Source organism: Rhinoderma darwinii, chromosome 1, assembly GCF_050947455.1.
Source record: "Rhinoderma darwinii isolate aRhiDar2 chromosome 1, aRhiDar2.hap1, whole genome shotgun sequence".
Lineage (NCBI taxonomy): Eukaryota > Metazoa > Chordata > Amphibia > Anura > Rhinodermatidae > Rhinoderma > Rhinoderma darwinii.
Genome location: NC_134687.1, coordinates 297,581,661 through 297,595,653, shown reverse-complemented (window position 1 = coordinate 297,595,653; position 13,993 = coordinate 297,581,661). Strand labels below are relative to the sequence as shown.

At 43.1% G+C, this 13,993-nt stretch overlaps 1 long non-coding RNA gene across 2 annotated transcripts in view; it reads right to left on the bottom strand.

Moving 5' to 3' along the window:
* LOC142741697 (uncharacterized) overlaps positions 1-13,773 on the bottom strand; it is a 38,528-nt gene extending 24,755 nt beyond the window's left edge. For both annotated transcript variants that reach the window (XR_012881244.1, XR_012881245.1), the window contains exon 1: positions 13,682-13,773. This is a non-coding gene — a long non-coding RNA (uncharacterized LOC142741697). The remainder of the gene's footprint in view (positions 1-13,681) is intronic.
* Positions 13,774-13,993: the final 220 nt, after the last annotated feature.

Here is a 13,993-nt window from a genome sequence, read left to right as displayed (position 1 = left end):
AATAAAAAAAAAGTGATTTTATTGTGCAAATTCTCCAAAACGTAAAAAAACTATATACATTTGGTATCACCGTAATCGTATCGACCCGCAGAGTAAAGTAAAATAGTTATTTATAGCCCACGATGAATGGCGTAAAAAAAAAGAATAAAAGACATTGTCAGGATTGCTTGTTTTTGGTCACCTTGCTTGGCAAAATTTTTTATAAAAAGTGATCAAAAAAATCGCATCTACCCCAAAATGGTACTAATAAAAACTACAGATTGTCCCGCAACAAATAAGCCCTCACACAGCTCCGGTGGAGAAAAAAGAAAAAAAGTTCTGGCTCTCAGAATATGACATCACAAAATGTGCAGATCGTTCCAAAAGCGGATAAGATCGGGCACCATTTATCAGTGCGACACTGGCCGCACATCTATGAATTATTATTTATTTACCGAATTATTATACCCTCTTATTATACCCTTATGTACTCCGCACAGATTACATATGCTCCCCATATTATAAACTGAAATACCAATAAAACCCCAAACAGAACTATTACTAAGATAAATGTGTGCTCCAAATGCCGCTCCCTCCCTTCTGAACCCTACAGCGTGCCCAAACAGCAGTTTACATCCACATATATTGCATCGCCATACCCAGGAGAACCCACTTAAAATTGTATGGGGTATTTGTCTTTGGTGGCACAAACTGGGCAAAACATATTGTGCACTAAAATGGCTAATCAGCGGAAAATTGCAATTTCCACGGCACCATCTGCTGCGCATTAATTTCTAATGAAAAAACACCTGTGGGGTCAAAATACTCACTATACCCCTTAACCCCTTAGGGCTTATTCAGACGAACGTTGCGTTTTTGCGCGCGCAAAAAATGCGGCGCTTTGCACGCGCAAAAACCACTTGACAGCTCCGTGTGTCATCCGTGTATGATGCGCGGCTGCGTGATTTTCGCGCAGCCGCCATCATAGAGATGAGTCTAGTCTACGTCAGTCACTGTCCAGGGTGCTGAAAGAGTTAACTGATCGGCAGTTAACTCTTTCAGCACCCTCGACAGTGAATGCCGATCACAATATCGAGAAACCTGTTAAAAAAAAAGAAAAAGTTTGTACTTACCGAGAACTTCCCTCCCGGCCGTTGCCTTGGTGACGCGTCCTTGGTGACGCGCCTCTCTTGACATCGGGCCCCACCTCCCTGGATGACGCCGCAGTCCATGTGACCGCTGCAGCCTGTGCTTGGCCTGTGATTGGCTGGAGCTGTCACTTGGACTGAATTGTCATCCCAGGAGGTCAGACTGGAGGAAGAAGCCGGGAGTTATTGGTAAGTCAGAACTTCTTTTTTTTTTTTACACGTTCATGTATATTGGGATCGGAAGTCACTGTCCAGGGTGCTGAAACAGTTTAACTCTTTCAGCACCCTGGACAGTGACTATCTCCTGACGTCGCGTACCGGAAATTTTTTTGCCGGGTTCGGCCAAAACGAGTTCGGCCGAACCCGGTGAAGTTCGGTTCGGTTGTCCGGGTTCGCTCATCTCAAAGACACTCAGTTTGGATGTTTGTAAACAGAAAAGCACGTGGTGCTTTTTTGTTTACATTCATCCTTTTGACAGCTGGTGCGCGAAACAGGCAGTTCGCACGGAAGTGCTTCCGTGCGACCTGCGTGGTTTTCACGCACCCATTGACTTCAATGGGTGCGTGATGCACGAAATACGCAGAGATATTGACCATGTCGCGCTTTTTGCGCAGCAGACAAACGCTGCGCAAAAATCACGGACTGTCTGTACTGCCCCATAGACTTGTATTGGTCTGTGCGTGGCACGTGAAAACCACGCGGCCCGCACGGACCCAATACACGTTCGTGTGAATCCACCCTTAAGGACGCAGCCTAGTTTGGGCCTTAACCCCTTAAGGACACAGCCTGTTTTGGCCTTCAGGACACAGCCTCATTTTTCAAATCTGACATGTTTCACTTTATGTGGTAATAACTCCGGAATGCTTTTACCTATCCAAGCGATTCTGAGATTTTTTTCTCGTGACACATTGGACTTTATGTTACTGGCAAAATTTGCTCGATACATTAAGTATTTAATTGTGAAAAACACCAAAATGTAGCGAAAAATTGCAAAAATTTGCATTTTTCTAAATTTATATGTATCAGCTTGTAAGACAGATGGTAATACCACACAAAATTGTTGCTAATTAACATCACCCATATGTCTACTTTAGATTGGCATTGTTTTTTGAACATCCTTTTATTTTTCTATGACATCACAAGGCTTAGAACTTTAGCAGCAATTTCTCACATTTTCAAGAAAATTTCAAAAGGCTATTTTTACAGGGGCCAGTTCAGTTATGAAGTGGATTTTAGGGCCTTATACATTAGAAACCCTCGATAAGTCACCCCATTTTAAAAACTTCACCCCTCAAAGTATTCAAAACAGCATTTAGAAAGTTTCTTAACCCTTTAGATGTTTCACAGGAATTAAGGCAAACTAGATGTGAAATGTTCAAATTTCTTTTTTTTTTGCAGAAATTCATTTTTCATCTATTTTTTTTGTAACACAGAAAGTTTTACCAGAGAAACGCAACTCAATATCTATTGCCCAGATTCTGCAGTTTTTAGAAATACCCCACATGTGGCCCTAGTGCGGTAATGGACTGAAGCACCGGCCTCAGAAGCAAAGGAACACCTAGAGGATTTTGGGGCCTCCTTTTTATTAGAAAATATTTTAGGCTCCATGTCGGATCTGAAAGGCTCTTGCGGCACCAAAACAGTGGAAATCCCCCAAAAGTGACACCATTTTGGAAACTATACCCCTTGAGGAAATTATCTAGGGGTATAGTGAGCATTTTGACCCCGCAGGTTTTTTGCAGAAATTATTGGAAGTAGGCCGTGAAAATGAAAATCTACATTCTTTCAAAGAAAATGTAGGTTTAGCTAATTTTTTCTAATTTCCACAAGGACTAAAAGGAGAAAATGCACCACTACTTTTGTAAAGCAATTTCTCCCGAGTAAAACAATACCCCGCATGTGGTCATAAACGGCTTTTTGGACACACGGCGGAGCTTAGAAGGGAAAGAGCGCCATTTGGCTTTTGGAGCTCAAATTTAGCAGGAATGGTTTGCGGAGACCACGTCGCATTTGCAAAGCCCCTAAGGGACCAAAACAGTGAAAACACCAAAAAAGTGACTCCATTTAGGAAACTACACCCCTTGAAGAATTCATCTAGGGGTGTAGTGAGCATTTTGAACCCACAGGGGTTTCATAGATTTTATTAGAATTGGGCAGTGAAGATAAAAAAAATCCTTTTTTTCCAATAAGACGTAGCTTTAGCTCCACATTTTTCATTTTCTCAACAAATAAAGGAATAAAAGAACCCCAACATTTGTAAAGCAACTTCTCTGGAGTACGGCAATACCCCATTTGTGGTCATAAACTGCTGTTTGGGCACACGGCAAGGATCAGAAGAGAAGGAGTGCCATTTGGCTTTTGGAGCACAGATTTTGCTGGATTGGTTTCTTGACACCATGTCACTTTTGCAAAGCTCCTAAGGTGTCAGTACAGTGGAAACTCCCCAAAAGTGATTCCATTCACAAAACTACACCTCTTGAGGAGTTCATCTAGTGGTGTAGTGAGCATTTTGACCCCACAGGTGTTTCATAGATTTTATTAGAATTGGGCAGTGAAAATAAAAAAAATCCTTTTTCTTCAATAAGACGTAGTTTTAGCTGAAAATGTTTCATATTCTCAACAAATAAATGTAAAAGAGCACCACAACACTTGTAAAGCAACTTCTCCTGTGTATGACAATACCACATATGTGGTCATAAACTGCTGTTTAGGCACAGAGTAGGGCACAGAAGGGAAGGAGCGCCATTTGGCTTTTGGAGTACAGATTTTGCTGGATTGGTTTCTGGGCGCTATCTCGCATTTGCAAAGTCCCTGTGGGACCAAAACAGTGCATCCCCCCCAGAAGTGACCCCATTTTGGAAACTACACCCCTCAAGGTATTCACCTAGGGGTGTAGTGAGCATATTAACCCCACAGGTGATTGGCAGAAATTGGTGTGCACGTGATGTTGCAGAGTGAAAATGGTTTTTCAATAGATATGCCAATATCCAGCTTGTGCCACTGGAGACACACACCCCAAAAATTATTAAAAGGGTTCTCCCGGGTATGGCGATGCCATATATGTGGAAGTAAACTGCTGTTTGGGCACACTGTAGGGTTCAGAAGGGAGGTAGAGCCATTTGGCTTTTGGAGCGTGGATTTTGCTTGTAGTAGTTTTGTTTGGAGTCTTACTGGTGTTTCCGTTTATAATGTGGGGGTACATGTAAGGCGGGCGGAGTATATAAGGGGCATAGTCAGGTGGTATAGTGGGGTAAAAAAAAACAATAAAATAATCCATAGATGTGTGTTATGCTGTGACACAATCCTTTCTGCACAGGCCGGTGTCGCACTAATAAATGGTCTTTACTTATCCCCCTTTTGGTCCGCACTCGGCACCTTTGCAGTTTGGGGAATTTTTCTGGGAAGTGTTGTCCTGGTATAATACGGGCACCCTCGCTTCCAACAGATATGTTTGGGCCCTCCCCTTCCTGGATCCCTAATTTTAGGGGCCTTGATAATTCGTCACTTGAAACAGAAGAAATGTTCCCCCTCGGGCTGCACAACTGCATATTTTTATTTCCTGGCTTATTGGTGCCTTGACTAATTTTATTTTTTCATAGACGTAGTGGTATGAGGGCTGTTTTTTTTTGTGGGACGAGCTGTAGTTTTTATTGGTACCATTTTGGGGTACACGCGACTTTTTGATCACTTGTTATCCTTTTTTTTTTGGGAGGTAAGGTGACCAAAAAACAGCAATTCTGGCATATTTTTTTAGTTCTTTTTATACAGCGTTCGCCACGTGTTATAAATTACATGTTACCTTTATTCTGCGGGTCAGTCTGATTCCGGTGATACCTAATTTATAGCACTTTTTATGTTTTACAACTTTTTGCACAATAAAATAACTTTTGTAAAGAGAATGGATTTTTTCTGTCGCCAAGTTGTGAGAGCCATAACGGTTTTACATTTTTCGTCGGCGGAGATGTATGATGGCTTGTTTTTAGCGAGACGAGTTATAGTTTTTATAGGTACCATTTTTAGGTACATGCGACTTTTTGATCACTTTTTATTTCAATTTTTGGAAGACAAAGTGACCAAAAAATAGCAATTATGTCAGTATTTTTTTTTTTTTTTTTTTACGGCGTTCACTGTGCGGAATAAATAACATAATATTTTTATAGTTCAGGTCGTTACGGTCGCAGCAATACCAAATATGTATGGCTTTATTATTTTTTTCAATAATAAATGACTTGATAAGGGAAAAAGGGCGATTGTGTTTTGTGTTATTATTTGAAACTTTTATTGTATTTTTTACAACTTTTATTTTTACTTTTTTGACACTTTTTTTGACACTTTTCTTTAGTCCCACTAGGGGACTTGAAGGTCCAACAGTTTGTTTGATGTTCTAATACATTGCACTACCTATGTAGTGCAATGTATTAGAACTGTCAGTTGTTCACTGACAGCAAGCCGATCAGGCTCCGCCTCTGGGCGGGGCCTAATCAGCTTACGTAATGGCAGACAGGAGTCCATTGTTAGGGCTCCTGTTGCCATGGTAGCAGTCGCCAGCATTGCCATCGCGTGGCAAGGCTGCCGATTTGCTACAAACCTCTAGGATGCAGCGATCACAATGGATCGCTGCATCGAAGGGGTTAATGCCAGGAATCTGAGCTAGCTCCGGTTCCTGGCGATAGATCGGGGTGTCCGCTGTAACATACAGCGGACACCCACTGCTGATGACGCCGGCTCAGCTTCTGAGCCGGAAGCTGAGCCGGCGCCATCTTGCCGATGGTACCGGAAGCCTCCTGGGCCCCGCCGACGACGGGGCATAGGAGGATTCCGTTGCTGGCGGACCGGGAGGTAAGCATTAGCCCTCCGATCGCCTTTGCAGCCACCGGCAACCCAGCAATCATGTTGCTGGGGCGCCGGTGGCTATAAACTCCTCACATGCTGCGATCGCTATTCAACGCAGCATGTGAGGGGTTAATCGGTCGGATCGGAGGCTAGCTCCGGTCCTGGCCGATACCTCAGGGTGCCAGCTGTAACATACAGCTGTCACCCGGCGGTGATGTCGCTGGCTCGGCTCCTGAGCCAGCTTCATCTCCATGACGTACATTTACGTCAAGATGCGCGAACAGTCCATCTCCCATGACGTAACTGTACGTGATTTTGCGGGAAGGGGTTAAGGCTCAGAGCACATTTTTGAAATCTGACATATTTAACTTTATGTGGTAATAACGTCGGAATGCTTAAACCTATCCAAGCGATTCTGAGATTCTTTTCTCATGACACATTGGGCTATATGTTAGTGGTACAATTTGGACGATATATTTAGTGTTTATTGGTGAAAAATTGCAAAATTTAATGAAAATTTATAAAAAATAGCATTTTTCAGAATTTAAATGCACCTGCTTGTAAAACAGACGGTTATACCACCAAAAATAGTTAATAGTTCACATTTCCCATATGTCTACTTTAGATTGGCATCGTTTTTTGAACATTGTTTTATTTTTCATGGACGTTGCAAGGCTTAGAACATAAACAGCAATTTCTCATATTTTTAAGAAAATTTCAAAAGCCTTTTTTTTAAGGTACCTGTTCGGTTCTGAAGTGGCTTTGAGGGGCCTATGTATTAGAAACCCCATAAAACACCGCAGTTTGAGAACTAGACCCCTCAAAGTATTCAAAACAGCATTTAGAAAGTTTATTTAACCCTTTAGGCATTTCACAGGAATTAAAGCAAAGTAGAGGTGAAATTTGCAAATTTCATTTTTCTTGCTGAATTTCAATTGTATTAACATTTTTTCTGTAACACAGAAGGTTTTACCAGAGAAACACTACTAAATATGTATTGTCCAGATTCCGCAGTTTTTAGAAATGTCCCACATGTGGCTCTTGTGCGCTTGTGAACTAAAACACAAGCCCCAGAAGCAAAGAAGGACCTAGTACATTTTGAGGCCTCTTTTTTATTAGAATATATTTTAGGCAGCATGCCAGGTTTGAAGAGGTATTGAGGTGCCAAAACAGTAGGAATCCCCCAAAAGTCACCACATTTTGGAAACCACACCACTCAAGGAATTAATTTATGGTTGTTGTTACCATTTTGACCCCACAGTTTTTACACAGCACGTATTTTAATTGGGCTGTGAAATTAAAAAAATGCAATTTTTTCCAATAAGATGTCAATTTTCATCAAAATTTCTTTTTTCACAGGGAACAAAATACCCTATTTTGTTGCTTAATTTCTGCTGAGTGCAGCAATATCCCATTTGTGGCGATAAACCGCCGTTTGAGCCCATGGGAGGCCTCAGAAGGGAAGGAGCGCTATGTGTTCTTTGGAGCGCAGATTTTGCTGGATTGGTTTTCAGTGCCATGTCGCATTTGCAGAGCTCCAGAGGTATCAAAGCAATGGAAACCCACCAGAAGTGACCCCATTTTGGAAACTACACCCCTCAAGGAATTAATTTATGGGTGTTGTGACCATTTTGACCCCATAGGTTTTTCACAGAACTTATTTGAATTGGGCTGAGAATTAATTTTTTTTTAATTTTGTTTCCAATAATATGTCGTTTTAGCTCAAAATTTCTTATTTTCACAAGAAATAAAATACTCCATTTTTTTGCCCAATTTGTCCTGAGTGGAGCAATACCCCATTTGTGGTGATAAACTGCCGTTTGGGCCCATGGGAGGGCTCAGAAGGAAAGGAGCGCTATCTATTCTTTGGAGTCCAGATTTTGCTGGATTAGTTTTTGGGTGCCATGTCGCATTTGCAGAGCCCCAGAGGTATCAAAGCAATGGAAACCCGCCAGAAGTGACACCATTTTGGAAATTACACCCCTCAAGGAATTCATTTATGGGTGTTGTGACCATTTTGACCCCATAGTTTTTTCACAGAACTTATTTGAATTGGGCTGGGAATTAAAAAAAATAAAAAAAATTCCAATAATATGTTGTTTTGGCTGAAAATTTCTTATTGTCACAAGAAATAAAATACCCCATTTTATTGCCCAATTTGTCCTGAGTGCGGCAATACCCCATTTATGGTGATAAACTGCCGTTTGGGCCCATGGGAGGGCTCAGAAGGAAAGGATCACCATTTGGCCTACTGGGGATTTTCTGGTGCGAAGTCATGTATGCAGAAGCCCCTGAGGTACCAGTACAGTTGAAACCCCCAAGAAGTGACCCCGTTTTAAAAACTACACCCCTTAAGGCATTCATCTAGAGGTGTAGTGAGCATTTTGACCGGAGACATACACCCCATAAACGCTAATGTGGGTTCTCACGGGTATGGCAATACCCTCAATGTGGCTGTTATCAGCTGCCTGGGCACGCAGCAGGGCTCAGAAGGGAAAGACGAGGGAGATAAACTGTGCAGAGTGCATCAGGGTAAGTAAAACTGGGGTAGATTAAAAATCAAGGGATGTTTGATACATTTTAAAACACTCTTTCATACAGAGCCTTAGTTTTTCGGGACACGTGTCACATTGATATATTGTGTCCTTCCTTATCCCCCTCTTATAGCAGACTTTGCACCTCTTTTGACTTATGCCCTTCTTGCCAGTTTGGGGAACTTCTCCTGGAAAGTGTTGCACTGGTATGATGCATGTGGCCTCGCTTCCAGAAGTACTGGGTGCCCCCTTCTTGGTCCCTAAAAATTAGTTTCTTGATAACCACCTCTTGAAATTCCAGGAAAGTTCCCATCTGGCCTGTACATCGACGTAGCATGTACGCATTGTACAATGCCATCGGTATGATGTGCACGGCAAACTTCTTATACCACACCGCATGGCGCTGTAGGGCTTCAGGACTTGATCTGACAAGTCCACCCCTCCCATGTACCTATTGTAGTCCAGGATACAATCTGGTTTGGGGGTCTCTGTACTGGTACATTGTACAGGTACATGGGCACTGGTGTGGGCATGTATTGTTGTCAATACAAGGACATCTCCCTTGTCCTTGTACTTGACACACAATATGTTGCTGCTAGAATGTGCCCTGCTCTCACCCCTTCTTGTTTGCCCAAGCAGAGTCTTAGGGAGGCCTCTCAGATTTCTTCTAGCTGTGCCGCATGCTGCAGTACTTCTAGAAGCGAGGCACTTGAAGAGTGGGACGCTGGTATAAAAATTATCCACTTAGGGGTGGTAACCCTGGTCCAGTAGTGGGTTCACCAAATCCCACACAATTTTTGCATTAACTCCCAGTAAGGGGGGGCATTGTGGGGCTGAATACTGGTGTCCTTTTCTTCATATATCCTAAATTTGTAGGCATACCCTGATGCACTCTCGCGCAGCTTATACATCTTCACGCCATACCTTGCCCTCTTACTCGGCAGGTACTGGCGGAATTGAAGCCTCCCTTTAAAATGTACCAAGGACTCCTCAATAGAAATACAATTCTCTGGGGTGTATGCTTGGGAAAACCGGGCACTGAAATGGTCTAATAGGGGTTTCCGTTACAAACGGTCAAAACTGGGGTAATCTCGGGGTGGGCACTGCTCATTATTAGTATAATGTAAGAAGCGAAGTATTGCCTAATTTTTTTTTTTTTTAGGTTCCAGTTCAGTTCTGAAGTTGCTATGAGGGGCCTATATATTAGAAACCCCTATGAAACACCCCATTTTATAAACTAGGCCCCTCAAAGTATTCACAACAACATTTAGAAAGTTTATGACCCCTTTCGGTGTTTCACAGGAATTTAGAGCAAAGTAGAGGTGAAATTGACATATTTTTATTTTTTTTGTCAGAAAATCCTTTTTATACCATTTTTTTTTTATAACACAAAAGGTTTTACCAGAGAAACACAACTTAATACTTATTGCCCAGATTCTGCAGTTTTGAGAAATATCCCACATGTGGCCCTAGTGTGGTAATGGACTGAAGCAGCGGCCTCCGAAACAAAGGTGTACCTAGTGGATTTTGAGGCCTCCTTTTTATTAGGCACCATGTCCGGTTGCAGAGGTCTTGTGGTGCCAAAACAGTGGAAATCCCCAAAAGTGACCCCATTTTGGAAACTAGACACCTTGAGGAATTCATTGGAGTTTTCATGGGGTGCCTTCGACTTTTTGATCAGTTTTTATTCTATCTTTAAGTGGCGTGGTGACTAAAAAACAGCAATTCTACTATTGTTTTTTTATTCAATTTTTTTTTTTTACAGCATTCACCATGCGCTATAAATGACATATTTACTTTATTCTGCGGGGTGATACGATTACGGCGATACCATATGTTTATAGTTTTTTTTATGTCTTATGGCGTTTGCACAATAAAATACTTTTTGTAAAAAATCATTTGCTTTTTGTGTTACCTTATTCTAAGAGCCATAACTTTTTCCATCAAGAAAGCCGTGCGAGGACTTGTTTTTTGGGTAACGAACTGTAGTTTCGATCAGTACCATTTTTAGGACTTTTTGATCTCTTTTTATTCCATTTTTTGGGCGGTGAAGTAACCAAACAATTGTGATTCTGGTGCTGATAAGGGAAAAAGGGGTATTTTTACTTTTATTACTTTTAAAACTTTTATTTTCTTATTTTTACACATCTTTTTTTAATTTTTTTTAAACTTTATTACTTTGTCCCACTAGTGTACTTGAGGGCAGGAGGTCCTGATCGCTATTCTAATACACTGCACTACATGTGTAGTACAGTGTATTAGAGCTGCAAGCTACTTACTGACAGCAAGCATAGTGGGTCCTGACTTTGTCAGGACCAACAAGGCTTCCGTCGATGGCATAGCCGGACGCCATTGTTTGGTGTCCGGATGCCATAGTCACCATCGCCGGCTGCTATCGTGTAGCAGGCCGGCGATGGCAGCTTAACCCCTAAAAAGCTATTGAACGCGGCTTTTAAGGGGTTAATCAGCGGGGACACAGCGATCGGTCCCTGCTGTAGGAGCTGCGGCAACTGCTGTACGAGACAGCAGCTGTCACAGCTCCTGCATGTGTCGGGAAGACAGCCGAAATGGCCGTTACTCCCGTGACGTACTATTAGGTCATGGAGCGCAAACGATACAGCTACCATGACCTAATAGTACGTCCAGGAGCGGGAAGGGGTTAAAATGCCTTAAAGGGGTGTGGTTTCAAAAATAGGGGTCACTACTTGGGGGCTTGTTTTACTATTTGACCTCAGAGCCCTGCAATTGTGGACCAATGGTGTGAAAATCACAAAAATAGACCTCAAATGCGCATGGTGCTCTTCACTTCAGAGCCCTGTCATATGTCCAGGCAAATGATACATGCCTTGAGGGGTGTAGTTTCTAAAATGGGGTCACCTCTTGGGTGCTTCAACTGTACTCTGGTACCTTAGGGTTTTGCAAATGCAACATGGCGCCCTAAAACCAAGCCAGCAAAATCTGCATGACAAATAACACTCTTGCCTTTGAGCTCTGCCGTGTGTCCAAACAGCAGTTTATGACCCAATATGGGGTATTGACGTAATCGCGAGAAATTGCGTTTCAAATGTTGGGGTGTTTTTTCTCCTTTATTCTTTGTAAAAATTGAAAATTTCCACGTTGTGACAGAAAAAAAGGTAATTTTCAATTTCACAGCATAATTCCACTAAATTCACCAAAAAGCCTGTGGGGTCAAAATGCTCACTATACCCCTTGATAAATTTCTTCAGGGGTGTAGTTTTCTAACTGGGATCACTTTTGTGGGGTTTCTACTGATTTAGTCCAGCAGAGGTTTTGCAAATTCGACATGGCACCCAAAAACCATTCCAGCAAAATCTGCATGCCAGGTACCGCTCCAGCCTTTCTGAGCCCTGCAGTTAGTGGCGGATTAAGAAGACCATGGGCCCTGGGCTGTTACCAAAACTTGGGCCCCCCTTCTCCACCGCCACCCTGCCGCGCCGTAAGGGCGGATTTACACGAGCGTTTGCGTTTTGCGCACGCAAAAAACGTGGCATTTTGCGTGCGCAAAAGGCACTTGACAGCTCCGTGTGTCATGTTCATATGGTGCGCGGCTGTGTGCATTTCGCGCAGCCGCCATCATTATGACACTTCGTTTGGATGTATGTAAACAGAAAAGCACGTGGTGCTTTTCTGTTTACATTCATTCTTTTACTGCTGTTGCGCGAATAACGCGCGTCCCGTGGAAGTGCTTCCTTGTGGCGAGCGTGATTTTCACGCACCCATTGACTTCAATGGGTGCGTGATGCGCGAAAAACGCCGAAATATATAACCTGTCGTGAGTTTTACGCAGCGGACTCACGCTGCGCAAAAATCACGGACAGTCTGCACTGCCCCATAGACTTGCATAGGTCCGTGCGACCCGTGTGAAAATCACGCGGGTTGCACGCACATAAATCACGTTCGTGTAAATCCGCCCTAACTATTGCTAACACTACCTTTTTGCACAAGCATTAACAAATGGGTGTTATGATTCCCCTTTCACAGGGCTGTGTCCCTACATACTGACAGTATCACACTGTGCAGGGACACAGCGCCAACCCCCCATGTAGACAGCGCCACACACACCCCCCTATAGATAGCGCCACACAGCCCCCTATAGATAGCATCACAGAGCACTCCCCCTTATATATAGTGCCACACAGTGCTCCCCACCCCTTATATATAGCGCTCCCCCCCCTTGTATATAGTGCTACACAGCGTCGCTACACTGCAGCCCTGGGATGACATTTTATCCCATATGACTGCTGCAGCCTGTGATTGGCTTGTGTTTGGCTGCAGCGGTCATATGGGGTGAAACGTCATCCCAGGAGGCCGGCCCGGACGAAGAAACAGAATTCTGGGCAAGTAAAAGATTTTTATTTTTTCTAAATTGCGTTTTTACGTAACATCTGCTATCTGTTGAATTAAATGGGGAAAACCTGAAACAAATGAGCAGCGTTTACGCAAATACAATTGACATGCTGTGGAATAAAAAAAACGCACCGCAGGTCAATTTCTGAGCTTTTTTTCCCCACTTATCATTTACGCAGCGTGTGATGAGAATTGTTCACATCTAATCTACTCTGCTGCTACTGTATTAGGGCTTGTCCACACTTAACGGAATTGCTGCGTATTTTCCGCCCGGAAAATACGCAGAATACGGTAGCAGCAAAGTGAGTGAGATTTACCAAATCTCATCCAGACGCTGCGTAAAATTTCCGACCAGACATTTTGTTCTGCGGTGCGTATTTCTCGTACTGCAGCATGTCAATTCCTGCTGCGGAAAGTGGACAGAATTGATGCGTTTTTTCAGAGGAGACGTCACCATCTCCCAACACTGAGAAAAACGCAGCAAAATACGCACCATTTTCTGCAGCAAAATTTCTGCTAGTTTCTGCGGAATTGCTGCAGAAATATATATATATATACGCACACACGAGTATGCCCATTATACACATCACAGACACACACGAGTATGCACATTATACACATCACAGACACACACGAGTATGCACATTATACACATATAAAGTACACACACGAGTATGCACATTATACACATCACAGACACACACGAGTATGCACATTATACACATATAAATTACACACACGAGTATGCACATAATACACATCACAGACACACACGAGTATGCACATTATACACATATAAAGTACACATTATAAACACACATGCACTTATCTTTTATGTAGGATATTTGTGAGTCTTCACTGCAGATCTTCTCCTGCTCACAACCCGACACAGAGCCTGCCGACAGTCTCCTCTCCCCCATGTACTGACAGCTAGCATCAGGAGGAGAGATGTTTAGAGCAGGGAAGGGGGGGCTGGAGGGGGAGCTTCTAAAGCAGCAGAGACCACGGCTGCTAAGTAGGAGGGAAGCTTCGTTCGTCTCATGACAGGTGCGGTCCTGGCACCGGGGCTCCCTCCGGTGCTAGCGACGCCACTGGGCATGAGGGGGTTTGGGTGGCTATGGGCCCCCTGGG